Source organism: Euprymna scolopes, chromosome 46, assembly GCF_053919585.1.
Source record: "Euprymna scolopes isolate OS-2025 chromosome 46, ASM5391958v1, whole genome shotgun sequence".
Lineage (NCBI taxonomy): Eukaryota > Metazoa > Mollusca > Cephalopoda > Sepiida > Sepiolidae > Euprymna > Euprymna scolopes.
The window spans coordinates 71,925,624-71,943,382 of NC_136527.1; the positions used below are offsets into that span (position 1 = coordinate 71,925,624).

At 32.0% G+C, this 17,759-nt stretch overlaps 1 long non-coding RNA gene across 1 annotated transcript; it reads right to left on the reverse strand.

Moving 5' to 3' along the window:
* Positions 1–1,776: 1,776 nt before the first annotated feature.
* LOC145271341 (uncharacterized) lies at positions 1,777–17,059 on the reverse strand. Its single transcript, XR_013865826.1, has 3 exons — positions 16,973–17,059; positions 14,608–14,684; positions 1,777–3,000 (listed from the first exon to the last, which is right to left on the reverse strand). It is a non-coding gene; the product is annotated as an uncharacterized LOC145271341 (long non-coding RNA).
* Positions 17,060–17,759: the final 700 nt, after the last annotated feature.

Sequence of the window (17,759 nt, forward strand, 5' to 3'; positions counted from 1 at the left end):
CACTGTTGTATGATTGTTTTTGTCTTTTTAGATCAGAGTTTGATGAGAATCCCGGCTCACACATTTCTGCAAAAATATTAAGTTAATATCAACGGATTTTTAATAAAACGATTCCAGTACTTTCTCTGATTCTGATGCAATTATGAATCCTACTCTAACTACCCTGCTTTGTGTCACTGTTCAATTTCAAATAAACCTCCACAAGTTTTTCTCTAGGATGTGAAAGTATTATGTGTAATTCTAGGTGAATATTAAATGAAAATTATGTGCAATTCTATGTAAATATTTAATTACTCTGAATCCGATACAATTACAGATTCCGTTTCTTTTAAATTTTAAAAAATATTTATTAATAGAGGTGGTGTTTTTATAATTTCCAAATTATTGTAATGAAGTTTTCTCTAGGATATGAAGTATTATGTGTAATTCCAGATGAATATTAAATGAAAACAAATATTTAATTACACTGATTCTGACACAATTACAGATTCTGTTTCTTTTAAATTGATTCCAATATGATCATAGATTCCGGTTCTTTTAAATATCTATTTATAGAGGTGGTGTTTTTATAATTTTTAGATTATTGTAATGAATGCATATATTTTCTGAAAAGCAAATATAGACTAAGGTGAGAGGGAGAAAAATGAAAGCTCTGTCTGCTGCATCACAACTGCTACTACATACAAGCAATTGATCCTGTCCAAGAAGTGAATGAATTGTAGAGATTGAGAAGGATGCACTGTGGACATTAATGAAAACTTCAACTATGTTGCATTAAGCATGACTGAATGACAGACCCGGTTATATAATTAAATGCAGTTACAAATTAAAATTCATATGAATGAAATATTGGTTTAACATTCCACCCACTCTAAAAATTATTTATTTTTTTAATCAGCTCATCAGTTTGTTCTCAAATCAATAAATGCATTTATTTGATCATATATTGTATTGCTCTATTGGTAAGTATAACAGTCGATTATTATGAATGCATTTGTTTAGATAGAAAAATATTATTGATGTGAAAAGTTTAAATATTTACATTTAATAGTTCACAGGAATGTTAGAACAAGAATGTTAACATGAGAATGTTAGAACAAGAATGTTAACATGAGAATGTTAGAACAAGAATGTTAACATGAGAATGTTAGAACAAGAATGTTAAAATAAGAATGTTAACATGAGAATGTTAGAACAAGAATGTTAACATGAGAATGTTAGAACAAGAATGTTAACATGAGAATGTTAGAACAAGAATGTTAACATGAGAATGTTAGAACAAGAATGTTAAAATAAGAATGTTAGAACAAGAATGTTAACATGAGAATGTAAGAACAAGAATGTTAACATGAGAATGTTAGAACAAGAAAGCTAAAATGAGTATAACAGCCGATTATTATGAATGCATTTGTTTAGATAGAAAAATGTTATCGATGTGTAAAGTTTAAATATTTACATTTAATAGTTCACAGGAATGTTAGAAAAAGAATGTTAACATGAGAATGTTAGAACAAGAATGTTAACATGAGAATGTTAGAACAAGAATGTTAACATGAGAATGTTAGAACAAGAATGTTAAAATAAGAATGTTAACATTAGAATGTTAGAACAATAATGTTAACATGAGAATGTTAGAACAAGAATGTTAACATGAGAATGTTAGAACAAGAATGTTAACATTAGAATGTTAGAACAATAATGTTAACATGAGAATGTTAGAACAAGAATGTTAACATGAGAATGTTAGAACAAGAATGTTAACATGAGAATGTTAGAACAAGAATGTTAACATGAGAATGTTAGAAAAAGAATGTTAACATGAGAATGTTAGAACAAGAATGTTAACATGAGAATGTTAGAACAAGAATGTTAACATGAGAATGCTAGAACAAGAATGTTAACATGAGAATGTAAGAACAAGAATATTAACATGAGAATGTAAGAACAAGAATGTTAACATGAGAATGAAAGAACAAGAATGTTAGACCAAGAATGTTAGAACATAAACAAAATATGTGACGAACATAGATCATCCAATTTATGTCTTGCTTATATGGAGTTAACGTAACAAGATATCTTGGTGATATATGTTAGTTTAGAGTTGGGAGTCAGACTGGAAATTCGAACAAGTTAACACTAAAGATACTTTCTCCATGTTTGGAAGCTGTGAGAACGCCACTTCAGAATAATATAGACTACCACCACAACAGAGTGACAATTGATATTTCAGGAATGTTACACCAGACACAAGTTTTATTTGGGCTGAGACAATTGCCTACTTTGAAGCTTGTTATGTTATCCTGACAGCGTCGAAAGAAATAAACGAGGAAAACATGCCATTTCAAGGCGTGAAAACTCCCAAATATCTTGCTCAACAAAACCCTCTTAAAATGGATCTCGCTTGCTTAACAAATCATTGCAAACTTGTTTATCATTCCCAAGAAAGGGTTATCAGAATAGATTCAGAAAGCTCTCGTTCTCTAGATATCCGTCATGATCCGTGGCCGAAAGTGGATGATTTGAAGCTTGAATGGCTCTCAATATCAGGCTCTACAAAATGCATTAACGAAAGAATAGCTTGGTGATATATGTTAGTTTTAGGTTGGGAATCAGACTGGAAATTCAAACAAGTTAACACTGGAGCTATTGCGATATAAAGCCAATAATGACTCCATTGATGGACACTAGAAAAACAGGTTGAAAATAAGCTCCAAATCAATGACTAACCAGATCTTTAGCTGACAAGGTTGACATTTTCTTCTGCTACAAAAGTATGGTTGATGAGTTGGCCTTGTTGATTAGTTCTGATTACAAGAAAAGATTTCATTTCCTCAGTTGAAAAATTTGTTCTCATATAGCGGAGTAATTAAGAAATTCATGTAACAATCGTTCACACGAATATTCTAAAGTGAGAAATAAGAGCAGATGCTCATCCAGTTCCAGATTAGAAGAATAAAAACATATTTTATGTTTCCGATGAGTTTATTTATTTTCCATTATCTGTTAACGAAAAAAAAAATTATTATAAAAACATTAAAATTAACACATATATGTATTAAAACAAACTTACTAATTACACCTACTGCATCATTAAATATTATCATAATTTTATCAAAACCAAACAAAAAGGTATAATCAGCATAGCTTTATGTACTTACATACTACATTAAAAAGTAACACACGTATATATATATATATATATATATATATATATATATTAAAACATTACATTGAAAGTAACACATATATATTAAAACATTACATTAAAAGTAACACACCTTTTAAAATATTACATTAAAAGTAACTCACATGCATTAAAACATGTTACTTTAAAAAGTAACTTCTATACACATTAAAATCTGTTACTTTAAAGAGTAATTTATATACATATCAAAATATATTACTTTAAAAGGTAACTTATATACATATTAAAATATGTTACTTTAAAAAGTAACTTATATACATATTAGAACATGTTATTTTAAAAAGTAAAGTATATACATATTAAAACATTACTTTAAAAGCTAACTTATATACATATTAAAATATGTTACTTTAAAAAGTAACTGATATACGTATTAAAATGTTACTTTAAAAAGAAACTAATATACATATTAAAATATGTTACTTTAAAAAGAAATTTATATACATATTAGAATATGTTACTTTAAAAAGTAACTTATATACATATTAAAACATGTTATTTTAAAAAGTAAAGTATATACATATTAAAACATTACTTTAAAAACTAACTTATATACATATTAAAAAATGTTACTTTAAAAAGTAACTCATATAAGTATTAAAATATGTTACTTTAAAATTAGTACAAAATTATGTATCCCCTGCTTGATAACTCCCTGGCCCCAACGCCGTGTGCTGTTCTCCATTGCCTTATCTTCTTAAGGCTGGATCGTCATAGTCTCTCACTTTTGCCCCTGTGTTAACGAGCATCTCTCCCCCCCTCTCTGGCTTTCTTACTTTTTCTATTTTTTCTCTCTGTGTCTCTATAAGAGAATAGAGAGGGAGAGAGAGAGAGAGAGAGAGAGAGAGAGAGGTGAGTAAACGTGAAGGTAGACACGTTTACGAGAACCAAAGGTCAGCTGACCAAATTACGTATGTGTGACGTGGTTGGCTAGATCTGGAGATTGGATTTGAGCTTTGAAGAAGACGGACGTTTTTTCCGTGGTCCCCCCCCTCTTAACTGGGGAGGGGGGAGACGAACGCTGACGTGTGTGAAGAAGAACTAACACAAGCTGATTTCACTTCCACTTCTGCAGAACCTCTGGGGAAAGTGAAATAAAAAACTATAAAACCATTTCATCGTCTTGGAGTGATAAATCTTCGTCAAACAGGTATCAAGTCTCCCTCCAGGATGAGAAATTGCCAGATGGTTCCACAGCGAGAAACAGAGGTAGGTTCAGAAATTACATGTCACACACACGATTCCCTTTATGATAATCAAACACACAACCATTTATATTAGAGACAATCACACGGAATCTTTCTTATGTTATATAGAAAGCGTAAAATGTGCCCCTAAATGAAGAACTATATATAACACATTTAAATGTAACGAAAAATCAATTTGGTCCCCCTCAATGAATTCAAAATGGCGCCCCAGGATGATAACCCTAGTGAGAACTAGATGATAACGAATATATAACACCTGTTGAGGGGAGTGCACACGTTCGCGTGTATAAAAATCAAATCAAACATAAGAATCAAAAGGAAAACACACTCTTACACTTTTATGTACACACCCCTTGGATGAGTGTGTGACACCATCGACCTTCTAAATTACAAAGTCCACATGTATGTTTTACTGTCCAAACCATTATCTGTATTCCACTTCCTCCAGGTTACAACTGCTATCAAGCGTCCAACTGAACTCTCAACTCTGTCATTGACCATTGTAAAAATTGTCTTAATCATCGTCAACTGGGCACTGTCATAAAAACGTTACAAAACACTAACCTCTGCTAACCACTGACCAATGTCATAAAAACCATCTTAATCCTAATCCAAATATATCCACATCCATTGTTTTGTCGCTTTGTTACGGTCATTGCTACACCCTGACCAACGATTCAATATCAAATTTCGTTTGTCAACCCCAGTGAATGAAAAACTAAGAACACAATTCATTGGAAAAGCGAAACAGACAAAAACGAAACTATGACAAGCGTCATTGGACCTTGAAAAAGTTGGGTACAGTTTTTGCAACCCGTAAAATTTTCCCCTTCCTTTGCTGGTCTGTTTTGGTCACTGCTGGCAAGAAAAAGTTTTATACCTCCTTACAGTCGCTTCTGGTTTACCGCTGATTCGTAACTTCGTAGCACGTTCCACTGAAACGTAAAAAGCAGAAAAACTTTCGAGCAAAAACCTAACTTAACAAAAAGCTGTCCTGGCGATTCTGTGATGCAGTAAGATCTCAAATATTTTAACGAAAAGTTGGGCTGATAAACTCTATTTCCTATATTTTTCCTTTTTTATTACTTCCCAACACTTGGGTGGGTGGCACCTATAGTATCACAGTAGCACATATATGTATTAGAACATCACATTAAAAACTAACATATATGTATTAATAACATTTCACACCACGTCACACATACGTAATTTGGTCAGCTGACCTTTGGTTCTGGTAAACGTTACATTAGAAAGTAATACATATTAAAACAAATTACATAAAAAATAACAAAATCAATTTATTTACTACTTACTGCATTTAATTAATCCTTTTTATGAAGACATCTAATATATAAAGGACAAAATGTGTGTGTGTGTGTGTGTGTGTGTGTGTGTGTGTTTGTATGTCTGCCCAAAACTTTCGACACACACGTTTTGAAGCTTTAGGTCTCGGACGACAAATATCAAAAAATTGGCCAAAACATTAATTCCTTCAACTGAGCAGGAGTGGTCGCTTTTTTTTGTCGACATTTTCAGAAGTCATTGTCTCCGTTGAATTGACTAGCCTTAATTCCAATGCTCATGACTTCCGGTTTCGCCATGGATGCATCGGCTTAGATGTTACATTTTTTTTATCTTCTTTTTCTCCTTCGTGTTATAGGTGCAAGCCTGCCTGCCTACTTCGACTTTTTTCTTTTCTAAACATGTGATCAAGTGTCTAAAACATGAAAGCGGCAACAGAGTCCCTCTTTATCTTCCTGACTCTTGCTGGCAGCAGACATTGCCTGGACCCGTTCGCCCTGGGCTAGCATGAGTACAAACTAGCCATTGTGGCTATCTCCGAACACAAACTCAATTCCACATGTGGTGCACACACAAACTTTCTTTCTCATGCTACAGGACTTTTAAATCCTTTGCCTCTGTTTCTACTTTATAATAAAAACAAAACAAACATTTTCTTTTAACCTTTTTTAAAACATTTCCTTAAAATTACTGGACCTCCTCAAAATGTTATTTTTGCTTCTTCTGTAGCAGTCAAAATCGCAAAAGCACTAGCAGGAGCTAATGCTCGCAGCTCGAGATTTTGAAATCAATTTTCTTCTTCAATCAGAGGCCAGTTCTCAATCGTGCGGTTGAGTGTATAAAATGTGAAAGCGGCAACAGACTCCCTCTTTTTCTGCCTGACTCTTGCTGGCAGCAGACATCGCCTGGACCCTTCGGCCCTCGGCTCACGTGAGTACAAACAAGCCAATGTGGCTATCTTCAAACACGAACTTAATTCCATATGTGATACAAACACAAACTTTCTTATGCTACGGGACTTTTTAATCCTTTGCCCTCCTGTCTGCATGGACGCAAGCTTCTACTACTGACTACAACAATGTTGAGTGTAAGGCGGCTTTATGTCATGGCTCAGATACATTAAGAAAGTGAATAACCTGGAAGGATGTATTCTGGTATCAGCTCATGAGATTTGCAAAGAGTTTCGTGAGCATTTGGAGGAACACTTCACCCAACTATCCAGACTCTGTGGCCAGGAGTTTAGTACTCTTTGAAACTTCATGGAATAAGGACTTTGTTAATTGTTGTCTCTACTGAATATTATATTGTAACTAATATAAAGTACTGATTTCAAAAGTTAAAAAAAAAATGACTTGAGTGCCACCAGCTAGAATCGAAAACAAAACATTTAGAACTCCAGCTGCATTCTCTACTATTTGAGCTATCACCAGATAGGTAAAAAAATTTTTTAATTAAACCATTTCAAGTTCTTAATGAATTTGCGTATGCACAGAAGTAATAAAAATGGCAAGTTTTAATAACCTGGAAGGATGTATTCTGGTATCAGCTCATGAGATTTGCGAAGAGTTTCGTGAGCATTTGGAGGAACACTTCACCCAACTATCCAGACTCTGTGGCCAGGAGTTTAGCAACTATTTAGCTAAATCACCCCACCTGCAGCCCGAGTAGCTAACTGTGATGGGAGGGTTATGGAGCATGAGATCACCACTGCATTGAAGCAGGTTAGCTATAACAAATCTTCAGGACTCATACGAACGCTTCTCTCTCTCAACAAGCCTATATAATAATCAATCTACGTTTCCACACAAAGATGTACGCTATGTTTCCACACAAGAACACTTTCAGCCACTAACCCGTTTCTCTCCTATATTCTTATTAAAGAAGATAACCTATAAAGTTGATTTGAAATTGTGGAGAAAGAAATGGCTTACCCTTAAAGCGGCTGCGCGTTTGCGCCTGCAGAGCACAAATTGAGAATCAAGATGGCGCCCGCATGCGTTTATGTGGAAAAAAGTCTTGTGGAATCTCAGGGCATCTCGGAGAATCTTGTACCATGATTCCATAAATAACGAGGAAAAGAAAGCAGGAGTACAGACGATTTTTAGTCACTAAAGCAAACGGACATGTGTAAAAGAAGAGGTAGAAGAAAAGAGTGTGGTGAACGAAACAAACAACGACTCGGTTGAAAGTAGAGTTGTAACGAACACAGAAATGTTAGGATGAGACATCTTTTCTTATCTCCATTCATAACTAAACTTATGAAAATGTTATTTTTGAGTCTTCTAACCTCTTCTTGCGTTATTATTTAAAAAAAAAAAAAACGGAATAATAAAAACACTAAATTATGGTAGGTCGTTTTTTTTTGTCTTTTATTTCTACATTTTATATTTATTCATTTTACTATTTTCTTTTATGTAGCATTGTCATGATTTGATCGGCGACACTCAGCATAATTTGGCTGTTGACATCATGTTCTAACCAAAGCCAAGCGAACGCTGAGATACGTCTGATTCATGATATGCCAAAAAAAAAAAATATTAGTCTAATCTACTAATCTGATAGTGTGTGTGTTATTTTCTGTGTCACGCTTACATCCAGGTCGTTTAATTCTTATGTACTTCCATTCCCTGTCATAATTATTATTATAGCTGATGGCACTTAAGTCATGTATTTTATTTTTATAAATAATTTTATCAAGAATTCTTCTTAAGTTTTGATTTCGGTTTCGATTATAACTGATGGTACTCCAGTAATCTATTTTTTTTTATAAATAATTTTATCAAGAATTCTTCTTAAGTTTTGGTTTCAGTTTCGATTATGGCTGAAGGAACTCAAGTTATATATATATATATATATATATATATATATATATATATATATATATTAATGAAAACAAAAGGATGTAGTGTTTAACTGATATATGCAATGGTAAACTTTAAACTAATATAAATAACAGTATTCATATGTAGAAAATTTAATCCCAACCGGATAAAAAAGCTCAATAAGCAATAGAGAGTAGAGCTTATTATAAGAGAAAGAAAATTAAAACTAAGTTGAACTTTACAATAAAAATTTATTGTTCGACTGAATATTCTAAAAACAAATAGCATTCTTTGAAACTCCGCGGAATAAGGACTTTGTTAATTGTTGTTTGGAATATTCAGCTGAACAATAAATTTTGATTGCAAAGTTCAACTTACAGTTTTAATTTTCTTTCTCTTATAAAGTTGCAATTTAAAAAAAAAAAAAAAGAATATATCCATATGACTTGGGTGTCAGATGGATATATTTTTTACTTTTTAAATCGAAATAAAATATGACACCCAAGTCATATGGATATATTCTTTTATTTTTTAAATCACAACTTTATACTATTAAAAATACAAAATAATTTTGTATTGGGCTGATAACAGAAAAACAATTAGGCCCCTTTTGAATCAAGAAATTATAATTTGATGTTATGAAGATTATTTGCATATTATACATATGTGGGCGGTGGGAAGTGCGATTAAAAACATAATTGTCAAAAGGGTTGGATAAATAAAGAGAAATATCGGAATGACGATTAGTAGGAAATGTGAAACGGAAGAAGAGAAGTAAACTCATTCCACTTCCGGTTTTGGTTCCCTGTCTTACATAGTTTAGGTAAGAAAACGTGGAACGGCAGAAAAAGAAGTGAAGTGATTATTCTGCGTTCAAGCCTCTTAGTCAGCTGCCGATAAACTTTTACTGTTTTGCGTTACAATAACTTCCACGTTAAAAAACGACCCGGGGCAGAGGGGGGGGCATTGTAAATAGGTACACTTAGACTATTCTGTCCTGGTCAGTGAAGAAGTTTTTCTAGACTGAGTCAATTTTTATTTTTGTTCCAATCCAGAGTTCCCTTCTAAAAAACCGACCTTGTGTCTAACTTTGACCTCGTGGAGAGGCAAATAAATACAAATTCCTTGATGTGTAGGGATCTGATAATGCCAGAGCCATCTCCGTAATTTTATAGTTTTATTATATTACTAGCATGAATGCTGAGATATGTCTGATTCACAATCTGCACTAGTACCAACTATATAAGTTTTGTGTGGAGCAAATGAATTCAGTTTTTTTTTTTTTCTTTTTTTTACAAAGGCATCACCACATTATCAAGGCCCAGAGGCCACTCAAGGATAAGGGTTAAAGAGTGTACAGTAGAAATTGGTCAATATAGTAATCTTAGTAATGAAAATTTGGTAAATTGAATAACTTATATGGAACGGCTCATCAAGAACTTATTTACGTTGGACTTGAACACAACCATATTGTAGTCAGCCGGAAAGCAGGAAAACGGAAGACAATTCCGCAGGCGTGCAGTTCTAAGAAAGAAGCTTTGTTCATGGAATCTACGTTTAGGTTTAGGCACAGATAAAGAGTGGGGGAAATTATTGATAGTGTTTACAGCTAGACGAGTGTTTCTTGTGAAAGTTTGGCGAGGGGGGACCATAGATTGAAGCTCAGTTGAACACTTTCCATGAAAATAACGATACATCAGAGACAAACTCGCAACATCTCTTCTGTGAGATAGAGGTTGCAAGGAGGAGAAAAGGACATCTCCTACGAGGCTACGAAGTCTATTTTGAACTCTATCAAGGCAGGACAAGTCCTTTCTAGCAGCTCCTGCCCAGATGTGGCAACAGTATTCCATCCTTGGACGTACCTGGCTCTTATATAGATAGAGAATAGCATCAGCAGTCAGATATCTACTGGATCGATAGAAAGATCCCACCATTTTTCCAGCGGCCTTGGCAACAGATTTGATATACGTGTTCCATTTAAGATCAGGAGTAATGGTCAAGCCCAGAAGCTTGTCAAAACTTGAGGCCTCCTGAAGACGAGAGCCATTCATTTCAATTGATGACAAATGTGGATTAGAATGTTGATGATGTTAAGAGAGAAGCTTGGTTTTAGATGCATTAAAAGTAACCAGCCACTCCTTTCCCCATTGTACTACGTGCTCAAGATCAGAGGAGAGAGAATTGGAGAGAACTTGGTCGTTTACTGTCTTAGATGTGCTACCATAAATGGTAGTGTCGTCAGCATAAATGTCTACAAATGATGTAAGGATATGATTTGGAAGATCATTAATGTAGATCAGGAAAAGAGTTGGGCCCAGGATGGATCCCTGAGTTGGCAGAGTAATGATTTTTTAGGCTAATAGATGAGAAAAAACAAGCAAAGTTTTTTTTTTTTTTTTTTTTTTTTTGTGAGTTCCTGTTTTTGATGAAAAGTCCTTTCAGATTAATGTTTACCTGATGTTTTCCAGTTTTAAAATGAGCAAACGGACATGGTTGTTTTTCAGAATGGTTCTATTTTAAACAAGCAGCGGATCCTTGCCCAATTGTAAAATATGGAATACTGTCGCCACATATGGGCAGGAGCTGCTAGAAAAGACTTGTCCTGCCTCGACAGAGTTCAATATAGACTTCGTGGCCTGGTGGGAGATGTCCTTTTCTCTTCGCTGCAACCTCTATCTCACAAAAGAGATGTTGCGAGTTTGTCTCTGCTTTATCGTTATTTTCATGGCAAGTGCTCGACTGAGCTTCAATCTATGGTCCCCCCCTTGCCAAACTTTCACAAGAAACACTAGACTAGCTGAAAACATTATCAATAATTTTCCCCACGCTTTATCTGTACCTAAACCTAAACATAGATTCCATGATCAAAGCTTCTTTCTTAGAACTGCACGCCTCTGGAATTGTCTTCCGTTTTCCTGCTTTCCAGCTTTCTATAATATGGTTGTCTTCAAGTCCAACATGAACAAGTTTCTGATGAGCCGTTCCACTTAAGTTAACAAATTTACCAAACTTCCATTACTAGCGATTACTATATTGTCCTTTTGACTACTCTACACTCTTTAAACCTTATCCTTGAGTGGCCTATCGGCCTTAATAAATGGTGACGTCTATGTTAAAAAAAAAATATATATTTTAATTCATTTAGGTTTCATATTTATTATTATTAGTGATGGGACGATTCCAATATTTTTCCCGATTCCGATACAGTTACTGATTCTGTATTAAATTTCCGATTCTGATACAATTACCGATTCCGATTCTTTATAAATCTCTAAACGTTTAACTATAAAATTGTTATTTTGTCCCGATTACCGTAAAAACACATCTTAAATGCTCATATATTTTCTCAACCGTAAAAACACACTTGCGAGAGAGTGATCTATAGATTTTAGTCTTACTAGAAGTTTAAATCAATAAATATTTACTATATCATCATGACTATCAGCAGTGCAAGATGTTTCTTAAACATAAAATCACATAAAAAAAGATAATCTAAGGAATCGTTTCTGGCATCGGAAAAAAGGCTAAAATGTTTTTGATTTCAATACCAATTCCAATATACCAAAAAGCTCCGATTTTTCTGATTCCCAATTAATCGTCCCAACACTAATTATTACATAGCCAATTCTCTACTGAATATTATATTGTAACTAATATAAAGTACTGATTTAAAAAGTTTTTTAAAAAATGACTTGGGGTACCATCAGCTAGAATCGAAACCAAAACATTTAGAACTCCAGCTGCATTCTCTACTATTTGAGCTATCACCAGATAGGTAAAAAAGATTTTAAATTAAACCATTTCAAGCTCCTAATGAATTTGCGTATGCACAGAAGTAATTAAAATGGCAAGTTTAAATAAACATTAAAATATTTAAACTTGCCAACATATTCTGGCATACATTATTTATCCATCCAAACACAGACTTTACTTGTTATCAACCATCCGTGGTGTATGATTAATATTTCCTGTTAATTTCAGTGCTATGTAACCAGTAGTTTAAGAGTTTATCGGTTAAATATTAACACACAGACATACACACATACATGCACCTACTGTATTTTTATATAGATAAAATGTTATAAAAAATATTTGCTTTGAAATGCTTTAAAGGATATATTTAAAAAATAGTTCACAAAAAAATATGGAAGATAGTTTGGGAATATTCTGTATCGAATACAACTTTTTTAGGATTTAAAAAAAAAATTACAGTAGAAATAATGGGTTAACTTAGCAAGTGTAGTGGCTCGGGCTGAGGAGGCTCTTCTAACGTCCACGACAAAAGATACTTTGATGGATATTTATGTTAATAGAGGAAGATTCATTTGTTATAAAAAAAACCTTCCTCACTAGTGGAGAGTACAACTTACAATGTTTATTTAAGTGTCATCAGTTCTCTTGTATTTGAACATAAGAGACCTAAGCAAGTATACTTTTTGCCACCTCCCTTCAGGCCAGCTACACACGGTGATAACATTGTTTTTTTTATAACAGTTAATCTGAATTAATCTTTTTTTTATAACAGTTAATCTGAATCAATCTTTTTTTATAACAGTTAATCTGAATTAATATTTATTTATAACAGTTAATTTGAATTAATATTATTTTATAACAGTTAATCTGAATTAATAATATTATTTTATAAAAGTTAATCTGAATTAATAATATTTTATAACAGTTAATCTGAATTAATAATATTTTATAACAGTTAATCTGAATTAATAATATTTTATAACAGTTAATCTGAATTAATAATATTATTTTATAACAGTTAATCTATTCAGATTAACTGTTATAAAATAATATTATTAACAGCTAATTTATAACAGTTATTCTGAATTAATATTTTTTGTAACAGTCAATCTGAATTAATATTATTTTATAACAGTTAATCTGAATTAATAATATTATTTTGTAACAGTTAATCTGAATTAATAATATTTTTTATAACAGTTAATCTGAATTAATATTTTTATAACAGTTAATCTGAATTAATATTATTTTATAACAGTTAATCTTTATTAATATTATTTTATAACAGTTAATCTGAATTAATAATATTATTTTATAACAGTTAATCTGAATTAATATTATTTTATAACAGTTAATCTGAATTAATAATTTTATTTTATAACAGTTAATCTGAATTAATAATTTTATTTTATAACAGTTAACCTGAATTAATAATATCATTTTATAACAGTTAATCTAAATTAATATTATTTTATAACAGTTAATCTAAATTAATAATATTATTTTATAACAGTTAAACTGAATTAATAATATTTTATAACTGTTTAACTGAATTAATAATATTTTATAACTGTTAATCTGAAGGTATATTTTTATAACAGTTAATCTGAATTAATAATATTATTTTATAACAGTTAATCTGAATTAATAATATTATTTTATAACAGTTAATGTGAATTAATAATATTTTATAACAGTTAATCTGAATTAATAATATTTTTTATAACAGTTAATCTGAATTAACATTATTTTATAACAGTTAATCTGCATTAATAATATTTTTTATAACAGTTAATCTGAATTAATATTATTTTATAACAGTTAATCTGCATTAATAATATTTTTTATAACAGTTAATCTGCATTAATAATATTTTTTATAACAGTCAATCTGAATTAATAATATTATTTTATAACAGTCAATCTGAATTAATAATCTTTAATTACGGCACAATCATGTTGACACACCGTTTTTCGCCAGATCACTGAAGTTAAACAATGTTGAGCCTGGCCAGTACCAGATGGGTGACCATTTGAGAAGACTAGGCGCTGTATGTATGTACCGCAAGGTAAAATACCAGGTTGAGAAACTAGTGCGGCCTATCCTTCTCTCAAGAGTAGATGGGACTCTCTTAAGCCGTCGTAGGCACCTCGTCTAGTGATGGCGTCACGATAAAAAATACTCTTTAGAGTCCTGGTGAAGTATCAATATTCATCTACCAACAAGATTTGAATTACAAACTCATGTAGTGAATTCAATCTCGGCAACGGACACGCTGGATGGATGGAATCTGAATGTAAGAAGAGTTACCTACCTTGATTGCAAGTTTGAACAAACTGTTGACGTTTTCTCTACTTTTATTTGATCCTGGTTCTTCATTATCTTGAGCATCTGAAAACATCAAAGTTTATTTAAGTGTCATCAGTTCTGTTTTTTTTTACTTTTAATTGATTTTTATTTGCACTCGCGGACCATTTTTTTTATAGTTTTTTACTTTTGACTATTTTTATAGTGTTTGACTTTTGACTATTTTTTATAGTGTTTGACTTTTGACTATTTTTTATAGTGTTTGACTTTTGACTATTTTTTATAGTGTTTGACTTTTTACCATTTTTTATAGTGTTTGACTTTTGACTATTTTTATAGTGTTTGACTTTTGACTATTTTTTTTAGTGTTTGACTTTTGACTATTTTTTATAGTGTTTGACTTTTGACCATTTTTTATAGTGTTTAACTTTTGACTATTTTTTATAGTGTTTGACTTTTGACTATTTTTTATAGTGTTTGACTTTTGACTATTTTTATAGTGTTTGACTTTTGACTATTTTTTATAGTGTTTGACTTTTGACTATTTTTTATAGTGTTTGACTTTTGACTATTTTTTATAGTGTTTGACTTTTGACTATTTCTTATAGTGTTTGACTTTTGACTATTTCTTATAGTGTTTGACTTTTGACTATTTCTTATAGTGTTTGACTTTTGACTATTTTTTATAGTGTTTGACTTTTGACTATTTTTTATAGTGTTTGACTTTTGACTATTTTTTAGTGTTTGACTTTTGACTATTTTTATAGTGTTTGACTTTTGACTATTTTTTATAGTGTTTGACTTTTGACTATTTTTTATAGTGTTTGACTTTTGACTATTTTTTATAGTGTTTGACTTTTGACTATTTTTTATAGTGTTTGACTTTTGACTATTTTTTATAGTGTTTGACTAGTTTTTATCGTGTTTGACTTTTGACCATTTTTTATCGTGTTTGACTTTTGACCATTTTTTATAGTGTTTGACTTTTGACTATTTTTTATAGTGTTTGACTTTTGACTATTTTTTATAGTGTTTGACTATTTTTTATCGTGTTTGACTTTTGACTATTTTTATAGTGTTTGACTTTTGACCATTTTTTATAGTGTTTGACTTTTGACTATTTTTTATACTGTTTGACTATTTTTTATAGTGTTTGAATATAACAGATTTTTTATAGTGTTTGACTTTTGACTATTTTTTCAACAACATACAGAGTGGAACAATAAAGTTGTTGCCCTAAAGAAAAAACTTTATTTTAAAACTTTTATTGAAAACAAAATCAATTCAGGTAACTTTATTATGTAGTAGTGAACCTGATTATGTAGTAGAGCTGATATCTATTCAATGTAGCCACCTTTAGCTCTATTGTTATTTTCATGGCAAGTGTTCAGTTGAGCTTCAATCTACAGCCCCCCCTTTCCAACCCTTCACAAAAAGCATTCCTCTAGCTACAACCACTATCAACAATTTCTTTTACACCCTATCTATGTCTAAATCTAAAAATAAATTCCATGAACAAAGTTTCTTTCAGTTTGTGGAATGACAACACGAAGATAAACAGTTACAAAATATTAGATTATTTCTTTATTCATCAGCCGATTGATGATGTCAGGAATTCAAACTTATATAGCTATATGATCTCTCTTCCACCTTTCACCTCTAAGGGTATCAGCTTCACTAGAGTCGCTGTCCGACTCTCATCTCTAACTGTGACTGTGATTGTCTGATTCTCATCTTATGTCAGACTTTAGAGGTCAAACCTATTTTTAAATTATTGTTTGTTGCCCTAAAGGAAACAACACTACAACTTTATTTTAAAACTTTTATTGAAAAAAATCAATTCAGGTAACTTGATTATGTAGTAGAGCTGATATCTATTCAATGTAGCCACCTTTAGCTTCAATCATTGCCTCAATACAGGTCCAGAACTTTTCTCCATGTGCTGGCAGGCAGATGGCGGCGATCAGGATGGCTTTAGTGTTGTGGGAGGTCATGTTGGTGATGTACTTGATGCATGACCAAATGACTAAATCTAAAAACAAATTCCACAAATTTCTTTTCTAGAACAACTGCCCACCTGTGGAACTCTATTACGCTAGTCCGCTTTCTAGCTGACTACAATACGGTTGTCAGATGATCAAAACATCAGTTCGTGGAATGACGACACGAAGACATGGATGATGATTTCATTATTCCTCAGCTGATTGATGATGTCAGGAATTCAAACTTGGTCTCTCTTCCACCCTTCACCTCTAAAGGCACCAGCTTCACTAGAGTTGTTTGACTTGCTTACCTTCATGGATTCCTGTTGTAGATGAGGAGGAGGAGGAGTTGATGTTAATTTGAATGTACATTGAAGAAATGTTACTTACCTTGACTTGCGTCTCTGAAAGGATTGGGAAAATTAATGGTGCTTTCGCCACTGTTATTTAATCCTGATCCATCATTGTTTTGAGCGTCTGAAAAACATTAATTATTATTTTTTTTTTTTTTACATGAAATAAAATTGTACGTACAACAACAACAACAAAAAAAAACGTGCTTGTATATCTATATAATTATAAAACTCAAATCAGCTTGCTTGGGTGTTTAAACCATTCAGCTGGTTTCTGACTTCCAGTTTAAAAAAATCTATTTCATTACCTATTTCATGGCCGTTCAGGACTGTCTTTAGTCCTAAATTAAAAGCCACTGCTGCTATTCAAAGCATACACAAGGTCAAAATCCGATGCGGCGACACCCACGGTCTGCCAGCGACCACCTGATTGCACTAGGGGATCACCACACTCTTCAGCACATCTAAGTACACTTTGGTGTTGACTTTCAAACCGACTTTTAACTGATTTCTATTTGCACTTGTGGACCATTTTTTTTTATAGTTCGATTATTTTTTTGATAACATATTTGTTTTCTATTGGTGGATTTTACTACTGACATCCACTGATATTACTGGCAAAAATATGTTCACACTTGTTGCATATTTTTGTCAGTATATATATATATATATATACTACACTAATCCAAAAGAAGGCAGTAATGCTTGGGAAGATGGTCTAATTACAACAGAAAAGATATTACATTACCCGCCCCACCAAAAACGGAGCATCCATAGTAAGTATCATGATAATAGAACAGATACAACACTTTCCTCCTTCAAAA